This window comes from Chiloscyllium punctatum, chromosome 15 (assembly GCF_047496795.1).
Source record: "Chiloscyllium punctatum isolate Juve2018m chromosome 15, sChiPun1.3, whole genome shotgun sequence".
NCBI classification, from domain to species: domain Eukaryota; kingdom Metazoa; phylum Chordata; class Chondrichthyes; order Orectolobiformes; family Hemiscylliidae; genus Chiloscyllium; species Chiloscyllium punctatum.
In genome coordinates this window covers 20,985,702-21,010,513 of record NC_092753.1, presented here as the reverse complement: position 1 = coordinate 21,010,513, position 24,812 = coordinate 20,985,702, and the positions used below count along the sequence as shown (strand labels likewise).

Sequence of the window (24,812 nt, the reverse complement as noted above, 5' to 3'; positions counted from 1 at the left end):
TAGTTTCCAGTGCTTTTCTTTACTGACCAACACTGTGAGTTCATGTGGCCTCCTTTATTGCAGTGAAAGCACCAGAGATTTTTAACTTCTCTTTCCCCATCACGGTTTTCTTTTTACCCTGTGGTAGGTTATCCTTACAATCTTCACTGAGGTCTACAGTTCCCTTATCATGTGAGGATTTCTCTCTTCCCCCAGTTTCTATCCCTCATGGGTTGAAATTGTTGGAAACCAAACTTTGATTTATGAACCATCTCGCAATTATCAGCCATTTCAGCTGCTCGTTGTTTTAACTCTCTGTTCTTACATGAGTTCTCATTATTGCTGGAAGTGCATTTCTGAACTCCTACAAAATAATCATCACCGGAAGAATGTCATGGGTATGCTCTATTTTTAGTGCCTTTATCCACCTATCAAATGTACGTTGTTTGATCCTTTCAAACTGAAGAGTATTTTTGACCAAGGTCCCTCCGTAGGATTCCTGAAATGCTATCTGTAGTGTTCTGGCACAAGCTCATATGTACTTAAGATGTCTTTCTTCACATCCTCATATTCCCCAGATGCCTCTTGGGATAGTGATTCAAATACCTCACTAGCTCTACCTACCAGCTTTGTTTGGATCAACAAAAGCCACATGGTCACTGGCCACTTCATTTGTTTAGCCACTTGCTCAAATGAGGTGAAAAAGGCTTCTACATCTTTCTCATCAAATTTAGACAATGTTTGTATATATTTGAACAGATCCCCACCAGGCCTTTTGTTATGATGGGTTTGGTCATCCTCATTAAGCTTACCTTCTGCATTCACCTCTACCCTTTTAAGCCAACTTTTCTTTGTAAGTACCAATTTCTGAAGTTCAAACTCTCTCTCTTTCTCCCTTTCCTCTCTCTGTCCTTTTCTTTTTGTTCTGCTCAGGCGATCCATTCTTTTTTTCTTTCCTCTGCTTTTAATTGAAATTCCTCTCTCTGTCCTTTTCTTTTTGTTCTGCTCAGGCGATCCATTCTTTTTTTCTTTCCTCTGCTTTTAATTGAAATTCAAACAGTTTCATGTCTTCTCCCTCTTCTTTGTCTTCTAACTGTTGTTGCCTAACTTGAAATTTGAATTTTTCTAACTCCACTGCACTTGCCTCTTTCTTTGATATATCCAAGCACTTGACCAACTCCATGACCATTTCAGCTTTGGTTTTGGGACAAACCCAATCCTAACGTATTTGTTAATTCTAAAAGTATGTCCGTCCTCTGTCTTTCTAAACTTTCTTGGCAAATTTGGGAAACACCTTCAAACCCCAAGATGTCCTTAGTAATGTCAAGAGTCATTTCCAAAGATTCTAATGGCATTTGCAGCACATTTAAATGTTGAGCGATTTTGGTAATAACCACATCCTTTTTCATAGATGCAGCAATTTCAGCTGCAGCTTGACTGTCATTTCCAGCGGCTTTGCCTTTTTCACCTTCTGGAAAGCCCCAATGTCATTTCTTCCACCCCCAGAACATTCCTAGTGACTGAAAGATCCATTACCACACCAAGCACTGTTTAAACTAACCAAATATAACATGCGGAACAAAAGACACTAACATGACCACTTGCTGCCTTTGAGTCTAGCAACCCTAATCCTAAATTGGAACGATAGAATAAATCCGACAAAGGGACTCCAATCTGTAATGGATCAGACCAGACCCCTTCCAAACTTTTTAAGAAGGTAGCCCAGATGGTCACTTGTTTTATGCAGATGTAAGGTAGATATTCCAGGAATTATGTTGCTGATTCAAACCAATCAGTTTTAAGCAAAACAAAATTAACTTACAGTCTACCAAATGAAACACAAACAAAAGAGTACAGAACACAGAGTAACAACCCATCTGAAAACCGAGTTGACTCTATTGCAACCTAATGATGTTGTTCCAATTTATTGCAACATCCCCTTTAACTCAGCCTTTTTTAAAAAGGGTAAGTTCAAACACAGGTTCTGACATGTGAGATGTCATTGAGAGAGGATCAGCTCGGAATCATTTGCTGAAGCATGGAAACTCTTTTAACTGCACCCCCTGTTTATCTGATGTTTCTTTCTGAAATATGTTCCAAGTTAACATTCGAAGAATGTGAGGTGAAGGTGTCTGAAAATCCAATAAATGATCATCATATAAAAATAGATTAAGATGAGCAATTCAATTGTTATCAGAAGGGGCAGAATAGTGTCAAACTTCAGTGACTGATCCTCTCTGAAAGGGAAGGCGAGTCCCTGACTGGGGTAAGGAATCCCAAGCTCTCAATGTTGCAGTGGTGCAGTGAGTTTGCACACTGGGTATACCTGACCCCCATGGACTGCAGCAATTCAAGACTGATTTCTGCACCAATCTCTGAACAGCAATGGAAGTAGCCAGTGACAGTGACCTCTTTGGGATGAATAAAGACACCTCTGCAATAACAAATAAACAGAAAGAAATAATGCCCAGGTTGCTTGTAAATGATTGAGAAGGGTTGTCTGGTAATTTGGAACTTACAGAATATCAGCACTGCAGACAACAGCCAGAGCATTCTCTTGTTTTTTGAAAGCACTTCCTCTCTGATCGACTCAAACATATTTTTGAGTCAGCATTGTGCTCTGAACACATATAGCCATGAATTTTTAACGCATATTTTTACGTGAATTTTTAGGGTGGCATGGTGGCACAGTGGCACAGTGGTTAGCACTGCTGCCTCACAGCGCCAGAGACCCGGGTTCAATTCCTGCCTCAGGTGACTGACTGTGTGGAGTGTCTGTGTCTGTGTGGGTTTCCAAATATGTGCAGATCAGGTGAATTGGCCATGCTAAATTGCCTGTAGTGTTAGGTAAGGGGTAGATGTAGGGGTGGGTTGCACTTCGGTGGGGTGGTGTGGACTTGTTGGGCTGAAGGGCCTGTTTCCACGCTGTAAGTAATCTAATATGTTGCGCCATCCAATATCATACCTTCTTTCAATTTAAACTACAGACCTATTTAAGTAACAGAAGAAACAATGTTAAATTCGAATTGTTTTCCAGGTTTCCCAAGTGTAGGAGAAATGGTGAAGCATGACTCTCAGTCTCAGGCCAGCGAATGAAGGGAAAGAGAGAGCGAGCATCACAAGACACAAAGCATTCATCTCAAACTGTATTGAGGAGCGGGAAGGGGGAGAGGAAAAACGGGAATGCCGGAAGTGTGCAACAAGAGGGAATCAGACAAGGAGCCAGACAGCAAGAAACCTATTGGCCACAGACAGTGGGAAATAGGGCAGGAGCCTTATTGGTCATGGACGGTAGGAAATAGGGCAGGAGTCTTATTGGTCATGGACAGTGGGAAATAGGCAGAAGTCTTATTGCAGATTCTTGGCCTCCTCCATCGCCAGACCATGGCAACACGATGGCTGGAGGAAGAGCGCCTCATCTTCTGCCTAGGAACCCTCCAACTGCAAGGGATGAATGCAGATTTCTCCAGCTTTCTCATTTCCCCTCCCCCCACCTTATCTCAGTCCCAACCCTCAGACTCAGCACCGCCTTCTTGACCTGCAATCTTCTTCCCGACCTCTCTGCCCCACCCCCTCTCCGGCCTATCACCCTCACCTTAACCCCCTTCCACCTATCGCATTCCCAACACCCCTCCCCAAGTCCCTCCTCCCTACCTTTTATCTTAGCCTGCTTGGCATACCCTCCTCATTCTTGAAGAAGGGCTTATGCCTGAAACGTTGATTCTCCTGCTCCTTGGATGATGCCTGACCTGCTGCGCTTTTCCAGCATCACATTTTTAAGCTCTGATCTCCAGCATCTGCAGTCCTCACTTTCTCCTCAATGAAGATTGCAGCAGAGCATGTCAGGATCATGCCAAACTTGATACCTCCCCTTCCACTCCACGTGTAGGCCCTGGGCCTCCTCCACTACCAAACCCTAACCACCCGACGCCTGGAAGGAGAATGCCTCATCTTGGAGGGTAGGGACCCTCCAACCACATGGGAGCAATGTGGATTGCGCCAGTTTCCTAATTTCCCCTCTCCCCACCTTATCCCAGATCCAAACTTCCAACTCGGCATTGCCCTCTTGACCTGACTTGTGTTCCGCAAGTGGGCGGACTGTCTCTCCAATGTGGCCTCCTCTATATGATCCTTCCATATCCGCGACAAATTCACCTGCACCTCCGCACACATCATTTACTGCATCTACTGCACCCGATGTGGCCTCCTCTATACGAGAACACCTCTGGGACACCCGGACCAACCAACCTAACCACCCTTTGGCTCAACACTTCAACTTCCCCTCCCAGTCCACCAAGGACATGCATGTCCTTGGACTCCTCCATCGCCAGACCATAGCAACACGACGGCTGGAGGAAGAGTGCCTCATTTTCAACCTAGGAACCCTCAACCCACAAGGGATGAACTCAGATTTCTCCAGTTTCCTCATTTCCCCTCCCCCCACCTTGTCTGAGTCAAATCCCTCGAACTCAGCACCACCTTCCTAACCTGCAATCTTCTTCCTGACCTCTCCGCCACCACCCCCAATTCTGGCATATCACCCTCACCTTAACCTCCTTCCACCTATCGCATTTCCAACGCCTCTCCCACAAGTCCCTCCTCCCTACCTTTTATCTTAGCTTGCTTGGCACACTCTCCTCATTCCTGAAGAAGGGCTCATGCCCAAAATGTCGATTCTCCTGCTCCTTGGATGCTGCCAGACCTGCTGCGCCTTTCCAGCAAGACATTTTCCGCTCATCTAGTGATCTCCAGAATAACATGTACAAATGTTCTGGCAGTTCAGTTCACTCTATGTGACATCAAGAAATGATTGAAGGCACTGGATAGTGATCAGGCTATGAGCCCTGACAACATTACAGCAATGGGTGGGTGGTGGCATAGTGGCTTCGTGGTTAGCACTGCTGCCTCACAGCACCATGGACCTGGGTTCAATTCTTGCCGACCTGTGTGAAGTTTGTGCATTCTACCTGTGCCTGCGTTTTTTTCCTCCCACAGTCCAAAGATGTGCCGATCTGGTGAATTGGCCATGTTACATTGCCCACAGTGTTAGGTATATTAGTCGGGGGTAAATATAGGGTAGGGGAATGGATTTGGGTGGGTTTGATCTTGGGAGGGGCAGTGTGGTCTTGTTGGGCTGAAGGACCTGTTTCCACACTGTAGCGAATCTAATCTAATAGTAGTGAAGAGCTGTGCTCCAGAACTTGCAGCTCCAAAGGCTAAACTCATCCAGTGCCATTGCAACACTGTATTAACACAACAAAGTGGAAAACTGTGCATATATGTCCCGAACGCAAAATGCAAGACAAATCTAACCCAGGCAATTACTGCACCATTAGTCTACTCTTGAATTTCAGTAAAATGATGGAAAGCACCAGTCAATATTTCCATCAAGCAGCACCTGCTTTTATTGTTCAGTGACACCCAGTTAGAGTTCAGTCAGGGTCACTCAGCTTCCAATCTCATTGTTTCAAAAATGAACAATTGGATCAGTTCCTGGGTCCGAATGCTTACACTTGGGAAGAGATGTGTTCCATCATGAGAACATTGTTCTCTAGCCAGGAGCGACAGATGATACGACAAGCTGCGCTGTTGGTCTGGGAGAGAGAGGGGAGAGAAGGAGGGGAGCAGAAGTTTCCCCTCACCGACCCCGAGTGGGATAAGAAAACGGAAGAAGGACGGTGCAACATGAGAGACATGCGGGAATATTGGATAAAAGGAATAAGACAGGCAGCCCCGAAGGGGCACAATTTTACCAAGGCCTTTGGTAATCATCAAAACCCGGAGGAAACCCCTACGGACTTCCTAGACAGAATTAGGAAGAACTTGCAGCAGATCGCTGGGGTGGACCCTGAGACGGATGTGGGACAGCAACTCATATGGGTAGAGTTTGTATCAAAAGCCTGGCCGGACATACGAAAGAAGTTAGAGAAAATGGATGATTGGGATAGTAAACCTCTAAGTGAACTACTACGGGAGGCGCAAAAGGTGTTTGTGAGAAGGGACGATGAGAAGCAAAAGAAGGCGACAAAGATAATGATGCAGACGGTGCAACAAGTGACAGCTGGAAGAAGGGAAAAGGGAGAGCCGTGGCAGGAACAGGAAAGGGGAGCGTCGTGGCAAGAGCAGCGGAAAAGAGGACCATGGCTGGAACAAAGGAAGAGTGGAGGAACACGAGACCGCGACAGGGAAATGAGGAGGATACTCAGATGTTACTAATGTTATGAAAAGGGACATTTTAAACGAGAGTGCCCCCGCTACAAGCGGGAGGTGCAGTCGTACACCCTGATGGAGGAAGATTAGGGAGGTCGGGGGTTCCTACCCTTGAAAGTAGGACCCCAAGGGTCGGAGATCACATTTATGGTGGACTCGGGAGCCGAAAGATCAAGTATAATCCAAATACCCCCCGGCGCCCGAGCAGGAGGAACAGTTATGGGGTATCTGGAATTGGAGGACAGAAATTGCAAGTCCCAGTAGTGGAGGACGTGGAAATTGGGTATGAAAACAGAACTACTAAACGAGACCTCCTTCTACTGCCATCAGCGGGGTTTAATTTGTTAGGAAGAGACTTGCAGGTCAAACTAGGGATTGGAAAGGTACCAAGTAACGGGGAAATGGTGGTAAGGTTGTTCACCCTCACCGAAGAAGATGATCAACAAATAGACCCAGACGTATGGTACCGAGAGGGGAACAGAGGGGGTCTAAACATCAAACCTCTCCAAATCACCATGTTACCAGGAAAAGGCCCAGTAAGAAGGAAACAGTACCCGATTGCTATGGAAGGACGGGAAGGGTTAAAACCTGTGATAGAAAGATTAATCACAGATGGACTGCTGGAGGAATGTATGTCCTCTTTCAATACTCCAATACTCCCTGTGAGGAAGCCGGATAGGACGTATAGGTTGGTGCAAGACTTGCGGGGGTTGAATGAAGTAGTCCAGGCTAGATACCCGGTGGTACCCAATCCCTACACGTTAATGAGTAAAGTTCCCCCCGAACATGAATGGTTCAGCGTAATAGATCTGAAGGATGCCTTCTGGAGTTGCCCCCTTGACAAAGAAAGTCGGAACCTTTTCGCATTTGAATGGGAGAATCCCTTCACAGGACGAAAACGACAGTTAAGATGGACGGTCTTGCCGCAGGGATTCACGGAGTCACCCAACTTGTTTGGACAAATACTGGAGGAGATCTTAGGAGGATTTTAGTGTAACGCGGGGAATCAATTGCTCCAATATGTCGATGATCTCCTACTCTCAGGACTAAGAGAGGAGGAAGTACGAGCAGACACCGTTGCCCTGCTGAACTTCCTGGGGAAACAGGGCCTACGTGTCTCCAGGACGAAACTCCAGTTTGTGGAGCAAGAGGTAAGATATCTGGGCCATCGAGTCAGTAAGGGGCATCGCCGTATCACGCCGGAACGAATATAGGGGATTACGGGTATGCAAATACCCAGGACGAAGAAGGAGATCAGACAATTCCTGGGGCTGGTGGGGTATTGCTGGATATGGATTGAAAGTTACACCACTCTAGTAAAATTTTTGTACGACAAACTCGGACAAGAAGGACAACAGGTGGACTGGTCAGATGAAGAGGAGCAGCGATTTAATATTATTAAAAATAAACTGATCCGAGCTCCGGTATTGGCCTTACCCACCCTGAAGGAACCGTTCCAGTTATATGTCAATAGCGCCGGCGGAATTGCCCAGGGTGTGCTTGCCCAGCTGCGTGCAGGGAAGCGTCAGCCGGTTGCATTTTTGTCAAAAATGTTAGACCCTGTGTCATGTGGATGGCCGACCTGTATACAGGCAGTGGCAGCTACGGCAATGTTAGTAGAAGAGGCCCGGAAACTTACCTTTGGAGGAAGAATCATAGCATACTCCCCACATTCAGTTAGCACCATACTGGCTCAGAAGGCTCACCGCTGGTTAACAGACTCTCGTATCCTGAAGTATGAGACAATTTTGATGACCGGAGATGATCTTACTTTTGCAAAAGATCTCAGTTGCAACCCTGCCCAGTTTCTGTACGGACGTCCTGCAGATGGGGGACAGGAGCATGATTGTGTGGAATTTGTAGACCTGCAGACCAAAAGCCGAGAGGACCTGCAAGAGGCCCCGCTGGGTGAGGGACAGGAACTGTACATCGACGGATCCTCCCGGTGCGTCAGTGGGGTCCGGTACAGTGGCTATGCTGTCGTAGATGGTGCAACAAAACGGACGATTGAGTCCGGACGACTGCCCGGGAAGTGGTCAGCCCAATCCTGTGAGTTGTACGCCCTCCAGAGGGCCCTGAAGTTGTTGGAAGGGAAAGTGGGGACCATATATACTGACTCAAAGTATGCATACGGAATCGTTCATACTTTCGGAAAAATCTAGAAAGAGAGAGGATTGATAACTTCCCGGGGAAAAGAATTGGCTCACGAACAAATGATCAGCCTAACGTTGGAGGCCCTGGCGTTACCTATGGAACTCGCAGTAGTCCATGTACCCGGTCACCAGAAGGGGTCGACACCGGAAGCGGTGGGAAACCGGCTGGCAGATGAGGAAGCCAAGCGGGCAGCGGTCGAAAAATCCGTCCAATTGTTAACGTTAATACCGTTGAGGGAAGGGCTCGCTAAACAACCCGTCTTCACCCAGGGGGAGATTGATAAAATGGATCAATTGGGTGCCCGGCTAGATACTAACGGGAAGTGGACGGTTCCTGATGGGAGACAAGGACTGAACAAACAGATCACCCGGGGTATTCTGCAACGATTACACCATCAGACCCACTGGGGGGTGCAAGCCATGTGTGACACGATCCTGAGAGACTATGTATGCAGGGGTATATACACATTAGCCCAATAAGAGGTAGTCGGATGCCCCACTTGCCGGCGTATTAACAAGAAAGCCATGCGTTCTATGCCAGCCGGTGGTCAGCCCCTCGCAATTAGGCCATTCCAGAAGATCCAAGTCGACTTTACAGAATTACCCCCAGTACAGAGATGGAAATATCTGCTAGTAATAGTAGACCATTTCACTCACTGGGTAGAGGCTTTCCCAACTGCCAACGACGATGCACCAACCGTGGCCCGACTGTTTTTAGAGAACATAATCCCGATACATGGCATAATGGAATCTATCGACTCCGACTGCGGGACACATTTTATTTCTAAGCTACACCATTTGATCTGTACTGCCCTGGGTATCCAATGGAAATTCCATGCACCCTGGCATCCTCAGAGTTCGGGTCGGGTTGAGAGAATGAATGGCACGCTCAAGACCCAATTGACTAAGCTGGTGTTAGAAACTAAGTTACCTTGGCCGAAGTGCCTTCCCATTGCCCTATTGAGGATATGTACGGCACCTCGCCGGGATGTCGGGGTTTCCCCCTATGAAATGCTGTTCGGATTACCATATTGGAGTTAGGTTGATGGATGTCCCACTCTACAAGGGGGAGATGTATTTGTCAGAAACTATTTACTGGCCTTATCCCGTTCTTTTGCAGAACTCCGGAGGAAGGGTCTCCTGGCTCAGACTCCGCCGCTCGACTTCCACTAGCGGTGTTCCGCAAGGATCTGTTTTGGGACCATTGCTGTTTGTCATTTTTATAAATGACCTGGAGGAAGGGTTGGAAGGGTGGGTGAGCAAGTTTGCGGATGATACGAAAGTCGGAGGAGTTGTAGACAGTGAGGAAGGATATGGCAGGTTACAGCGGGATATAGAGAAGCTGCAGAGCTGGGCAGAAAGGTGGCAAATGGAGTTCAATGTAGCTAAGTGTGAAGTGATTCACTTTGGTAAGAGTAATAAAAAGATGGATTACTGGGCTAATGGTAGACTACTTGGTAGTGTGGAAGAGCAGAGGGATCTTGGTGTCCATGTACACAGATCTCTGAATGTTGCCACCCAGGTAAATAGTGCAGTGAAGAAGGCATATGGCGTACTGGCTTTTATTGGTAGAGGAATTGAGTTCCAGAGTACTGAGGTCATGCTGCAGTTGTATAAGACTCTGGTGCGGCCGCATCTGGAATATTGTGTGCAGTTTTGGTCGCCATACTATAGGAAGGATGTGGAGGCACTGGAACGGGTGCAGAGGAAGTTTACCAGGATGTTGCCTGGTATGGTAGGAAAATCCTATGAGGAAAGGATGAGGCACTTGGGGTTGTTTTCATTGGAGAAAAGAAGGGTTAGGGGTGATTTGATAGAGGTGTACAAGATGATTAGGGGGTTAGATCGGGTTGACAGTGAGAACCATTTTCCACGTATGGAGTCAGCTATTACAAGGGGGCATAGCTTTAAATTAAGGGGGGGTAGATATAGGACTGATGTTAGGGGTAGGTTCTTCACTCAGCGAGTCATAAGTTCATGGAATGCCCTGCCAGTAGCAGTAGTGGACTCTCCCTCTTTATGGGTATTTAAGCGGGCATTGGATAGGTATATGCAGGATAGTGGCTTAGTGTAGGTTAGGGGTGCTTTGATCGGCGCAACATCGAGGGCCGAAGGGCCTGTACTGCGCTGTAATGTTCTATGTTCTATGTTCTATATAAGGTGGAGACCGGAGATTGGGTACTTGTTAAGACCTGGAAGGCCGAAAAGCTCCAGCCGCGGTGGGAAGGACCGTTCCTGGTTCTGTTAACAACTGAAGCAGCTGTTCGGACGAAAGAGAAGGGGTGGGTCCACGCATCAAGGATAAAGGGGCCTGGTCCGCCTGAAGGAGAAAGCACTTGGACATGCGAGCAAGGGGACAAGCCGTTGGTGGTAAAACTGAAAAGACAGCGATAATGAACTCTACTTGGACTGTATTGGTGGGGATATTGATCAGTTTACTCCTGTATGTGGGGGAGGGCGAGGGGAGATGTGACAAATGTCGGACTACAGTAAGGCTCGGGATTCGAATCTACTCGGGATCATTTGTGTCTCACTCCCATGTGGACGATTGGTGTTACGATGTGAGTGCACGACACGAATGTTGGGAGGGTGGAAGACCCTATTATCAGGTGTATAATAAGGAAACGGTGGCAAAATCCGTGGATGCCCTATAAATGACCGCTGGGTGTGTGTTAGCAAAACTGGGAGGTGGGGCCTATCCTCCGTGTTGCTCAGGGAGCAGGTTGACAGAGTCAAGGAAGCCAAGATACAGAACACTGATCGGGGGTTGGGGAAAGAGCAAGACCGTCAAGGAACGGTCGTGCTCTCTAAAGTGCCATCTGTATACGAAGAGGTAGAAGAAAAGATTGAACTCCCTGATGTAACACAAAAGCTGTTTATTGATCTCACCTCTAGAATAGCCACTGTTTTAAATGTTAGCAATTGCTGGGTTTGTGGGGGGCCACATATGTCAGAACAATGGCCGTGGACTGGTCAAAGCTTAGACATATGGGAATTGCTGCAAACCACTTGGACTCATGTCAACGAAAGGAAAAGCCAGGGGTGGAGACTGACAAACAGCCCTGAGGGCCAGTTCTGTGTTGAAGGCAAGGGGACCGTGGAGGTAGGGATTAGTCCATGTCAGAATGTATTGGACGCGACCACACGAGTATGGTGGCCTGAAGATATTACTTGGTACATTGCAAACCGAGGTCATGGAAATTGCGTTCCATTACGTACTGATTCCTCCTCTGAAGAGCTGGGGGCTGATTACTGGAATTGCAGTGGTCCTGGTCCTTATGAGGGCATCCCCGGGGTGAAGGAACTGTGGGATGACGTTGTGAGGCAGGGAGGGCCTGCTCCAGATGGCCTATTTTGGATATGCGGTAATCAGGCATACTCCAAACTGCCCATGGGATGGGCTGGGGTATGCTTCCTGGGTCTAATACGACCTGCGTTCTTCCTATTACCCCAGAAGGAAGGCGACGATTTGGGAATTAAACTCTTTGACTCCCTCCGTAGGTCGCCAAGGGATATCCAAGTCGGTGAATGGGGGGATGAGTGGCCACCGGCCCGGATTATTGAATACTACGGGCCAGCTACATGGGCACAGGACGGATCATGGGGATACCGTACTCCTATCTAAATGTTAAATCGAATTATCAGGCTCCAAGCAGTCGTAGAGGTTATTACTAACTGGACTGCCCTGGCCCTGGAGTTGCTGGCTAAGCAGCAGGATCAGATGAGGGCTGCTATATATCAAAACCGACTTGCCTTGGATTATCTGTTGGCCTCGGAGGGGGGCGTTTGCGGGAAATTTAACCTGACTAACTGCTGTCTAGAAATTGACGATAATGGTAAAGCGGTTTTGAAAATTTCCGATGAAATTCGGAAATTGGCCCATGTGCCAGTACAATCCTGGCGTCCTCTTAGTGGCATCGGATAGTGGGATGGTCTCCTGGGTGGCAGTTGGTGGCGCACGGCGTTGCTGGTGGTTGGGGGGGGTATGATGCTTCTCCTCATATTACCCTGTCTAACCCCCTGTATTCAGTTTTTAATTCAGAAAAATATTTCCCAACTCCAGGCAGTGGCGGTTCCACAACATGGGACACAGGAACTTAAGGTGCTGTTGCTGCGAAAGACCAAGGATTTCCTGGGCCCTTGAGGAGGGGAGGCTTATCTTGGTCAGGCACATCTTAAAAAGAGAAAGGGTGGAATTGTGAGAGGCAATTTCGGTTCAAACAATTAAGATGTGCCTGACCCAACAGGCTGCTCTATAATAAAAGACAAGACTTTTGCTTCTTTTCTAAAACATTTTGTATACTCAAAAGTGGGATAATTTAAATTGTGCAAATGCTGACATTTTGTGAGCAGAGTAAAAACAAGTCCTTGATTGATGAAACCATTAACACAGACAGGGAAGAATGAGTCCTTCACTGATAAGACTGCAGGATAGAAAAACAACTCGAGAGACATCTGCTACAGATTGATACAGAGACATCTGCTACAGATTGATAAGACCGCTAGCACAGACAGAGAAGAATAAGTCTTTGACTGATAAGACTACAGGGTAAAAAAAACAACAACTCTGGAGACATTTGTTGCAGACTTTGTGATAAGGGTGCAAAATGGAGAATAATGACGGTTTAAGAATGTGAACCTCGTGGCTCGTTAGAGCCAAGGAGGGGAGGGACTTTTGCTGTATATAATGAGAAACTTTGTAAGCCTCTGGGCGCCTTTTTCTCAGAAGGGTGCCCAACTCTGCAGACTTGTAAATAAACCTTTGTTTTCCTGAATTTGTCTAGAGCGATTATTAAGAAGCGATTTTCGTTTCTAACAACCAGGTTATAGTCCAAAAGGTTTAATTGGAAGCACGCTCCTTCCAATTAAAGCTGTTGGACTTTCACCTGGTGTTGTGTGATTTTTAACTGTGTGAGACAGGCTGTGTGCCAATTCTTGATTGCGCGCTTGTGCTTTTGTACATGTGAGTGAGTTTGTAAGCATGTGTGCCTTTTTGATTGTGCAACTCCATGCACGTGTTCAGATCAGATTCCCTACAGTGTAGAAACAGGCGATTTGGCCCAACAAGTCCACACTGACCCTCTGAAGAGTAACCCACCCTCCTCTGACAAACTCAGCTAACCGACACATCTTTGGATTGTGGGAGAAAACCAGAGCAAACCCACACAGACACAGGGAGAATGCGCAAACACCACACAGACAGTTTCCCAGGGCTGGGATCGAACCTGGTACACTGGTGCTGTGAGGCAGAAGTGTCAACGACTGAGCCACATGTGAGCACACGAGTGCGTCTGTATGTGTGAATGCAAGCTTGAATTTGTGTGTATACATGTGCGTTTGCTTGAGCATGAATGAGTACGTGTGAGTGTATTATTGTCTGTGAGTGTCTGAGTGTATGGGTGTGTGTGACAGAGTTTGGGTGTGAGTGACTCTGTGAGTGTGAGGGAGTTTGCATGTCTGTGTCGATTTACTTGTTTGTGTGTGGAGAAACGGAGTTAATAGTCGGATTTGTGAAGTATTTGTGGAAGGCTTGTTGCGTGGCATGGTGGCACAGTGGTTAGCACTGCTGCTTCACAGTGCTAGAGACTCAGGTTCAATCCCTGTATCAGGGGACTCTGTGTGTGGCTTTTGCACATTCTCCCTGTGTCTGTGTGGATTTATAGCAGTTTCCTCCCACTCCCTAAAAAAATGTGTAGGTCAGGTGAATTAGCTGTGCTAAATTGCCCATGGTGAAGGGGTGAAGGGGTGAAGGGAGCGGGGTGGGTCGTGGGTCGTGGGTCGGTGTGGACTTCTTGGGCCGAAGGGCCTGTTTCCACACTGCAAGTAATCTAGTTTTTCTACAAATCCGGACGACACAAGTTTCCATACAAAGGGAGATGCTTTATTATCAGACAGACAGTGAGAGATTCTCAGTGACACAAAAGAAGTCGTGTAGATACTTGTGGTGGTACTTTGCAACGAATCTCTGCTCCACACACGGAGGCAGGATATTTTATAGGAATAATACAGAGGTCGACAAGTCACATGGTTGATTGCTGTTACATTGTTTAAGACAGGTAATTACAATTTTACAATGTCCAGTGATTGCCAATTTCCTGTGATAACTAGCGAATGGTTTACAGGGACTGGTTATTGTATTCTTCATCAGCATATGTTGATGGGTAGAGATTTAGACAGAAGGATTTTGCTTTGTTCTCATTGTTGGATTCACACACCTATGTTTATAGGTAGGGGACACATAATAATGGGAACAGGAGGCAGTTAATAAGGTTATGGCCAAGGTTATCAGTCTTATCCAGGGAAGACAAACACCTTTGCCTGAGGCTGGAAGTGAAATCCACATGTATGGCTCCAGAGGATTCGGTTCTCCGGGAGTCAGCCAGCAGTGGAATGCTTAACCCTTGAGTTCCCAGAATGTCAGAAAAAAAAATAAAAATTGAACTCCTTCTTTTCTGGCTTTCTAACTTCCTCACATTTGTGACATTTATCACATTTCTCTCACTCAAAAGATGTTGCCAGAAATGATGAGTTTCTGCAGAATATTGTGTATCCTGATTGGTTCTGGTCTCCAACAGGGTTTTTTTTGTTTTTCATTCTGTAACAGACCAATTTGTTTACATTTAATTCCAGTATAGGCTTCAAAAGAAAATCAACAATCGACTTATCAATAAAATGGGCTGAAAGTTAATATGAATTAGGTCATGATTGTCATTCTGATGCAAAGTATGTGTTTGGTATCTCCCCATCTCCTGCAGCTCCACACAAAGGCTGCCTTGCTGATCTTTAAGGGACCCTATTCTCTCCCTAGTTACCCTTTTGTCCTTAATGTATTTGTAGAATCCCTTTTTGATTCTCCTTAACCCTATTTGCCAAAACTATCCCATGTCCCATTTTTGCCCTCCTGATTTCCCTCTTAAGTATACTCCTACTGCCTTTATACCCTTCTAGGGATTCATTGGATTTCACCTGTCATATGCTTCCTTCTTTTTCTGAACTAAAACCTCAGTCCAGTGTTCCTGACACCTGCCAACCTTGTCTTTCACTCTAATAGGCACATACTGTCTCTGGACTATCATTATCTCATTTTTGAAGGCTTCCCATTTTCCAGCCGTCCCTCTACCAACGAACATCCGCCCCCTAATCAACTTTTGAAAGTTCTTGCCTCATACCATCAAAATTGGCCTTCCTCCAATTTAGAATTTTAACTTTCAGATCTGTTCTATCCTTTTCTATCATGACTTTAAGACTGATGAGGAGGTGCCTGTGTTGGACTAGGGTAGACAATGTTTAAAAATCACATAACATCAGGTTATAGTCCAACAAGTTTATTTGGAGGCACTAGCTTTCGGAGCACCGCTCCATCATCAGGTAGATAGTGGGGCAGGATCATAAGACTTAGAATTTATAGCAAAAGATCATCGTATCATGCAACTGATACGACATATTGAGCAAACCTAGATTGCTGTTAAATTTTTCATCTTGCAGATTTCGGTTCATTAATTTGTAAATCCCAGAACTTCATTTAAGTCACATTCTCGAGATGACTAAGGTTTTATTTTAAAAAAGGTGATATCTCAGCTCAGATAATGCATTAAAGGTGTGAGGTTAGAGTCTGTCTGTATCCCAATCTTGAGTCAGACTGGTTCTATTTTCAAAGTTGGAACTTATAAAATGTCAGAGGGATTGACTGCTGCCGACTGTGTGCTTTTTGAGCAAAAATAGAATGTATTTCCAAATAGAATTTTACAAATGCAAATTCACACCTGAGACTTATATGTGTGTGTGTGAGCAGATGAGGGAACGAGAGAGAAAGAGAGAGAGACAGAGAGAGAGTGAATGAGACAGAGTGTACGTATGTGAGAGGATCTGTGTGAGTCTGTGTATGTAAGTGTGTGTGTGTGTGTGTGTGTGTGTGTGTGTGCTTGTGTAAGAATTTATAGCGCACTGGGGTCACCTGCAGTGTGACATGAACCCCAGGTCCTAGTTGAGGTCATCCCCATGGGTACCCAACTGGGCTATCAGCCTCAGCTCGTCTGCTCTATGTTGTCGCAACAAACAGGGAGTCAGAATATTTGGTAAGTAATCAAACTGGAAGGTTGTGGCTAGTGATGTCCCAAAGAGATCTGTGGTGGAGCCCTCAATTATTCGCCATTTCATTAACACTTTGGTAATGTTACCAAAAATCAAATATCCAAGACACAAAATTGGGCAAAATTGGAGCAAGTCTAATCAAATTGCAGCATAGATGAGGTGAATGGGCAAAGCTGAGACTGATGGATTTCAATGCAAACAAATGAGAAATTACCCAATTGGTTCGAACAAGGATAGATTAGGATTATTTTTAGAAGGCAATTTGTTTAATACAGTGAACGTCCAACAAGATTTTGAGGTTCAGTTTCAGAAAATACTCAAGACAGCTAATGGAATGCTGGGCTTCAAACCTAAAAGCTGGAGTAAGGGGATGCATATGGTATGGAAAATCCTAGTTAGATCCCACTTAGAGTACTGTGAGCAGAGCTGGGCATCATACATTAGGAAGACTGTTTTAGCTCTGATGGGAGTTCAACATAGGTTTACAAGGATGATACCTGGGATTCAGGGGTCAAGATATGCAATCAATTTAATCATATTTGGCTTTTATTCTCCAGAATTTAGATGGTTCAGGAGTGAGTTAATTGAGCTCTTCAGCAAATTAACAGGGAAAGACAGCGTTGATAGAGATAACTTTTTCCACTGGTTAAAGATTCTAGAAACAGGGGCATCGTGTAAGAATTAGGGCCAGGCCATTCACGAGGGACGGTGGTAAGCACTTATTCACACAAGACTTCTAGAGAATTGAATTCTCTTCCTCAAATTGGTGGTTGTTCCTCATTCAATTGTTTAATTGAAATCTGAGATAAACATTTTTAAAAGCAAGGATTTCAAGGAATATAGGCCTAATGCTTATGGAGTAAGGACATGGATCTGGCTTTTGAATGGTGGAGTATGCTCCAGGGGCAAAACAGCCCGTCCTTGTTCCTCTGTTTCGAAACCAACTTTCCAATCATGCAAATATGAGTCCATCATTACCGTTCACGTTGGTGTCATTATCAATCTAACCTGTTACTTCACCTTGCTACCACACTGTTACATGGGGTCATGGAACTAGAGACAGTTTATAGCAAAGAAAGAAGCATTGTCATTGTGTCAGTAAAAACCAAATCAACTCTTGTCCAACACCAGGTCAGATCTTCAGGCTAACGTTCTCACAACTGAGCTATTTCAGACAATATTCCACTATTCCTGTGATCCGTTTGACTAACATCACAAATGCTATCTCAATTAATAATCGTGTTCCTTCAAAGATAATCAGTTCAGTTCATCAGTCACGATCTTCTCTTAACGAGTCCATGCTGACTCTCCTGGATTAAAATTTCACACTCTATTTGATCATTTCTATTGTAGCTCAGAGATTTTCCAATCATTTTCTCACCACAGGAAATATAATAGCAGCTGGTCTCCACTCATTATTTCTAACTTGAACCGTCCGATACAAGGGGAACAAACCAGGGTGGGCTGTCCTAGAGGAGGCCGGAAGGTGTGTCAGGGTGGACTGAGAGCTGGAAGGGGCATGAGGTAGACCGAGAGCTGGAAGAGGTGTAGGGGCAGGCTGCTTAGAGTGGCTGGGAGGTGGGAGGGACTGGTGGGTTGCTTGTGGTCTATATTGTATACATTTTTTAAAACGTAATTGGACTGTCTTGTATGTACAAATATTATTGGTAGTGTTTTGTAATGATTGAAAGTGGGATTTGAGGTTTGTCCTCATTTCCCTGAAAACTGGTTGAACTGGGAGGGTTGGGGCCTGGCTTTGCCACTCCTTTCCCTCGTGAAATTGCTGTTTCTCTGTGTACAGCTGTTAATGTTAATTCTTTTGCAAACTGCGTATTGTTTAATAAGTCAAAAACAAACATAGACTGTAGGGAAATAAATGGTGACATCTTGCAAAATGTTGAGATTACAGAGGAGGAAGTGCTGGATGTCTTGAAACGGTTAAAGGTGGATAAATCCCTAGGACCTGATCAGGTGTACACGAGAACTCTGTGGGAAGCTGGAAAAGTGATTGCTGGGCCTCTTGCTGAGATAGTTGTATCATCGATAGTCACAGGTAAGATGCCAGAAGACTGGAGATTGGCAAACGTGGTGTCACTGTTTAAGAAGGGTGGTAAAGACAAGCCAGGGAACTATAGACTGGTGAGCCTGACATCAGTGGTGGGCAAGTTGTTCGAGGGAATCCTGAGGGACAGGATGTACATGTATTTGGAAGGGCAAGGACTGATTAGGGATAGTCAACATGGCTTTGTGTGAGAGAAATCATGTCAGGCAAACTTGATTGAGTTTTTTTGAAGCAGTAACAAAGAGGATTGACGAGGACAGAGTGGTAGATGTAATCTATATGGACTTCAGTAAGGCATTCGACAAGGTTCCCCATGGGAGACTGGTTAGCAACTTTAGATCACATGGAATACAGGGAGAACTAGCCATTTGGATACAGAACTGGCTCAAGGGTAGAAGACAGAGGGTGGCGTTGGGTGGTTGTTTTTTAGACAGGAGGCCTGTGACCAGTGGAGTGCCTCAAGGATCGGTGCTGGGTCCACTACTTTTTGTCATTTACATAAATGATTTGGATGTGAGCATAAGAGGTACAATTAGTAAGTTTGCGGATGACACCAAAATTGGAGATGTAGTGGACAGCAAAGAGCGTTACCTCAGATTACAACAGGATCTGGACCAGATGGGCCAATGGACTGAGAAGTGGCAGATAGAGTTTAATTCAGAAAAATGTGAGGTGCGGCATTTTCGGAAAGCAAATCTTAGCAGGACTTATACACTTAATGGTAAGGTCCTAGAGAGTGTTGTTGAACAAAGAGACCTTGGAGTGCAGGTTCATAGCTCCTTAAAAGTGGAGTCGCAGGTAGACAGGATAGCAAAGGAGGCGTTTCGTACGCTTTCCTTTATTGGTCAGAGTATTGAGTACAGGAGTTGGGAGGTCATGTTGCGGCTGTTGGAATATTGCGTGCAATTCTGGTCTCCTTCCTATCAGAAAGATTTTGTGAAACTTGAAAGGGTTCAGAAAAGATTTACAAGGATGTTGCCAGGGTTGGAAGATCGGAGCTACAGGGAGAGGCTGAACAGGCTGGGGCTGTTTTCCCTGGAGCGTCGGAGGCTGAGGGGTGACCTTATAGAGGTGTATAAAATTATGAGGGGCATGGATAGGATAAATAGACAAAGTATGCTCCCTGGGGTCGAGGGGACCAGAATAGAAGGCATAGGTTTAGGGTGACAGGGGAAAGATATAAAAGTGACTGAAGGGGCAACATTTTATGCAGAGGGTGGTACGTGTATGGAATGAGCTGCCAGAGGATGTGGTGGACACTGGTACAATTGCAACATTTAAGAGGCATTTGGGTGGGTATATGAATAGGAAGGGTTCGGAGGGATATGGGCCGGGTGCTGGCAAGTGGGACTAGATTGGGTTGGGATATCTGGCCGGCATGGACGGGTTGAACCAAAGGGTCTGTTTTCATTCAGTACATCTCTGTGACTCTATGACTCTAACTTAAACATCATACACCAGGTTATAGTCCAACAGATTTAATTGGAAGCTCTAGATTTTGGACAACCACCTGATGAAGGAGCAGCGCTCCGAAAGCCTGTGCTTTCAATTAAACTTGTTGGACTATAACCTGGTGTTGTGTGATTTTTAACTTTCTATGCCCCAGTCCAACACTGGCATCTCCAAATCATGCCCTCCTGTGAAAACCCCTTACTGCTGACTGACACCTCCCCCTCTTTTACAAAGTAAAAGAGAAAACTGCAAATCTATCATCGGGATCGAACTTCAAATTATATATTCCTCGAGAGGGTTTTGTTTCCGAAACTGTTACCCGGAATCCCCTCCTCTCCACAATTACTGCAGCGAGGTCTCATTCTGACAGATCCTTTTGTCTTCCAAAAACCCTTCGTAAGTTTTAACACCCGAAGGAACTACGGACGCTGTAAGTCAGAAACCAAACCCGAAGTTGGTGGTAAAGCTGTATGAAGAGAAATCAGAGTTCACGTTTCAGTCCGGTGCACCTTTCTGAGATCTTCACAAGTTTTAATTGTGTGATCGTTCCAGGTTTGGCCTGGGATTTTTGTGCTATTTTTCTTATTGATTGATTTCAGATGATGAGAAATCCAAAATGCTGCTTTGTGTGTATTAAAAAGTGAGGCGGGGCATCAGGAGACCGATCCACTCAGTAAAACTCGGTCTTTGATGACTTCTCAATTCTAATATTTCACTGCAAAATTTCCAACAAAACAACAACGAAATTTAGAGTCAAGAACTATTATTGCACATCTGGTGATTTCTAGAGGGCCGCTGGCTGTAGCGATGGTGGTATAGTGGTGAGCATAGCTGCCTTCCAAGCAGTTGACCTGGGTTCGATTCCCGGCCATCGCAAGCAGTGCATTTTAACACCACTCCACAACCAAAAGAGCCAATCGATTCAGTGGGAATGAAACACCTCCGTCTGCACATCACATTGAGTCTGCCAGACCTCTGGAGTGCAGACACAACTTTGAAGTTGAGGATGTCCCCCGGAGGATGAAGGAGTCAAGTCGCTCACGGTTCAAATAAACTAGAGTCATGGCAGAATCCCTTGGTTATCCATCTTCTTTCGAAAGAAACGTTTCCGGATTTCAACATTACTCTCATTTTGATTTTTGTGAACTACAGCCTAATATCAAGTGAAATGTGGGTGGACAGTTCACAAATATCCAAACAACGTTATTTCTCATATCGAATCGGAAATATTATTGTTTTCGGTGCAGGTCAGAAATACGAGGAGTGGACACCAGCTGCTTTTATATTTCCAGTATGAGAAAATGATTCGATAAAACTCTGAGAGATGATAGAAATGACCACACAGTGAGTGAAAGTTTAATCCATGATAAAGTTAAAAATCACATAACACGAGATTACAGTCCAACAGCTTTATTTGGAAGCACTGGTTTTAGGAGTGCTCCGAAAGCTACTTGGACGATAACCTGGTATTGTGTGATTTTGAACTTTGTCCTCCCCAGTCCACCACAGGCTCCTCCACGTCATCATCCGAGATAGTCATCATGGATTTGTTAAGGGAAGGTCGTGTCTGATGAAGGTGACTGATTTTCTTTGAAGGATAAAGAATGGATGGAGTGTATCCGATGTAGATCAACCTGATGATAAGAAGTACCATAAGATGCAGTATTTATAGCAAAAGGATTACAGTTTCATGCAGCTGAAATGATATATTAAATACATTTAGTTTAAGCCTTTCATCTTGGATAATGGGTTTGCCAGTTTCCGTTCTTTAATATAAGAACCTCAGAACCTCTTTAAAGCTACGTTGTCGAGATAACTTCAGGTTGTCTAACAAGAGATGCCATCCCAGTTCCGACAATGCATTAAAGGTGTGAGGTTAAAGTCTGTCTGTGTCCCAATATTCAGTCAGACTGGTTCTAGCCTCCCAGTCGGAGAGCACTTCAGCGCTCTGTGCCTTTTGGTCTCGGACCCCTGGGTGACAATCCTCCAAGGCAGACTATGGGACAGCCAACAATGCAAAGTGGCCAAGCAGAGGCTGATAGTCAAGTTCGGTACCCATGGGGATGACTTTAACTGGGCACTTTGGTTCATGTCACACGACACGTGACAACACTGCACTGTATACTATTTCACCGACACTCACAAGTACACGCACACACACACACACAAAAGCACACTCCTACCGATCCACACACACATGCATACCCTCTCTCAAACACAAGCTCTCTCTCATCAACTCACTCAAACACTTCCACATTCACAGCCACTCACGCACCTTCTCACAAACTGATACCCCAGTACACTCACACACATGCACCTACACACACTCTCACAGACCCGCATATCCCTACATGCACACACATACACAGACACACACACACAGCCACATACACCCACACATGCACCCACACACACAGACACCCACTCACACAGACACCAACACATGCAGCCACAAACATAGACAGACACACACACACAGCCACACATACCCACACATGCACCCACACACAGACACACACACAGGACACACACCCTGACATGCACCCACACACACACATGCAGCGACACCCACACACAGACCCACACACACATAGTGATTCGGGGTTCTCATGACTCTAAGCTGGAGACTATCATTGTCTGCAGACCCGACCTTCATCCCCCCACCACACCATGAAGGTTAACACTTGGTCATGCCCTTACACAGCCGTCCATGCCCTCCCTTGACCCCGTTCTTTCCATATTTCCCACCGCCCCTCCATGCCCCTCTACCTCCTTCCTGCGCTGGGTTGCTCTGACATTGTCAATTTCACGTCCTACGTCAATTTCACTTCCTATGTCAATTTCACCGCACTCCGTTTTCTTTTTCCCCTCACGAACCGTGATCACCCTACTCTGTGATTGCTGACCCCACCCCCTACGTTTGCCCTCCCGGATAGCGCTTTGTGTTTCGTTGGACCCGCGGGAGTAGCTGCGGACGTTCTGCTAAACCTGAGCGGATAACACTGTTCTGCTCGGAGACAGGGAGGTCTGCAGATGCTGGAGCCCGAAACATCGATTTCCCTGCTGTGCGTTTCCAGCAGCACACGCTCAACACTGTTCTGCCAAGTTTCTGAGAATTTCAAAAGTTTTAATTGTGTGATGGTTTCACGGTTGCCCTTAGATTTTCTTGCTAATTTCGTTATTGATTGATTTCAGATGATGAGAAATCCGAAATGCTGCTTTGTGTGTAAGTGAGGCGGGGCATCATGAGACCAACCCTCACAGTAAATCTCAATTCTACCATTTCGCTGCAAAATTTCCAACCAAACAACAACGAAATTTAGAGTCAAGAACTATTATTGCACATCAGCTGATTTTTCGGGCGTTGTGGGCTGTTGTGATGGTGGTATAGTGGTGAGCATAGTTGCCTTCCAAGGAGTTGCCTTGGGTTCCATTCCCAGCCATCGCAAGCTGCCAACTTTAAACCACTCAACAATAAAACACAAAAAGAGCCGGTGCATTCAGTGGTAATTAAACACTTCCATCTGCCAGACCTTTGTAGTGAAACCACAATTTTGAAGTTGATGTTGCGCCCTAGCGGATTCAGGAGTCAGGTCAATACATGGTTCAAATAGACTGGAGTCAGGGCAGCATTCCTTGGTTTTTCATTTTATTTCAAAAGAAATGTTTCCGGATTTCACTCCTTTCAACATAACTCTCAGGTTTTTTTGTGAAATAAAGCTTAATATCAAGTGAAATGTGGGTGGGAAGTTCACAAATATCCAAAGAACATTATTTATTACATCGAATCGGTAATTTTATTTTTTAATTGAAATGTACACCAATCTGATTGTGTCGTGCACAGACAGAATCTGTTTTGCTCACTTCATTCACCCGGACAGACTCTTGAGTATTTCTGCGGGTTGGTTGCAATTCCCACTTGTGGCCAGTAGTGGTCACTAACTTGTGGAACAATGAAGTTCCCTGATCAGAGAGAATGAGAGAACAGACAATAATTGTTGCCCTTGTGTTGGATGGTGCAGGTCAGAAACAAAAGACTGCACCATGTTCTTCGCAGACTGCAACACATTGTCGCTGAGGATGCGCACCTCGCCAAGACCTTCCCTTTGCCTCCACTGCTCAGCTTTAGATCGCCACCAAACCTGAAACAGATCATTGTTCACAGCAAACTGCCTAGCCTTCAGGACCACATTGACCATGACACCATATAACCCTGTCAGGGCAGCTGCTGCAAGATGTGTCAGAGTGTCAACACAGATACCACCATTGCACGTGGGGACACACCCACCATGTACGCGGCAGGTACTTGGCCAAAATTGTCTATCTCAGAAGATGCAGGCAGCCTCAATGTCATGTAGAGATGGAAGTGTTTAATTACCACTGAATGCACTGGCTCTTTTTGTTGATTATTGTTGAGTGGTTCAAAGCTCAGAGCATGCGATAGCGGGGAATTGAACCCAAATCAACTGCTTGGAAGGCAGCTATGCTCACCACTATACCACCATCGCGACAGCCAGCAGCGCCCAAGAAATCAGCTGATGTGCAATAACAGTTCTTGACTCTAAATTTCGTTGTTGTTTTGTTGGAAATTTTGCAGTGAAATATTAGAATTGAGAAGTCATCAAAGACAGAGTTTTACTGAGTGGATCGGTCTCCTGATGCCCCGCCTCACTTTTTAAAACACACAAAGCAGCATTTCGGATTTCTCATCATCTGAAATCAATCAATAACAGAAATAGCACGAAAATCCCAGGGCAACCCTGGAACGATCACACAATTAAAACTTGTCAAGTTCTCAGAAAGGTTCACCGGACCGAAACGTGAACTCTGATTTCTCTTCATACAGCTTTACCACCGACTTCGGG

The 24,812-nt window shown here is 45.5% G+C and overlaps 1 protein-coding gene and 1 non-coding gene across 2 annotated transcripts in view; both read left to right on the top strand.

The window, feature by feature from the left end:
* LOC140485958 (uncharacterized) overlaps positions 1–24,812 on the top strand; it is a 70,532-nt gene that overhangs the window by 20,055 nt on the left and 25,665 nt on the right. The gene's annotated exons all lie outside the window — the stretch shown is intronic.
* trnag-ucc (transfer RNA glycine (anticodon UCC)) lies at positions 20,752–20,823 on the top strand. The gene has a single exon. It is a non-coding gene; the product is annotated as a tRNA-Gly (tRNA).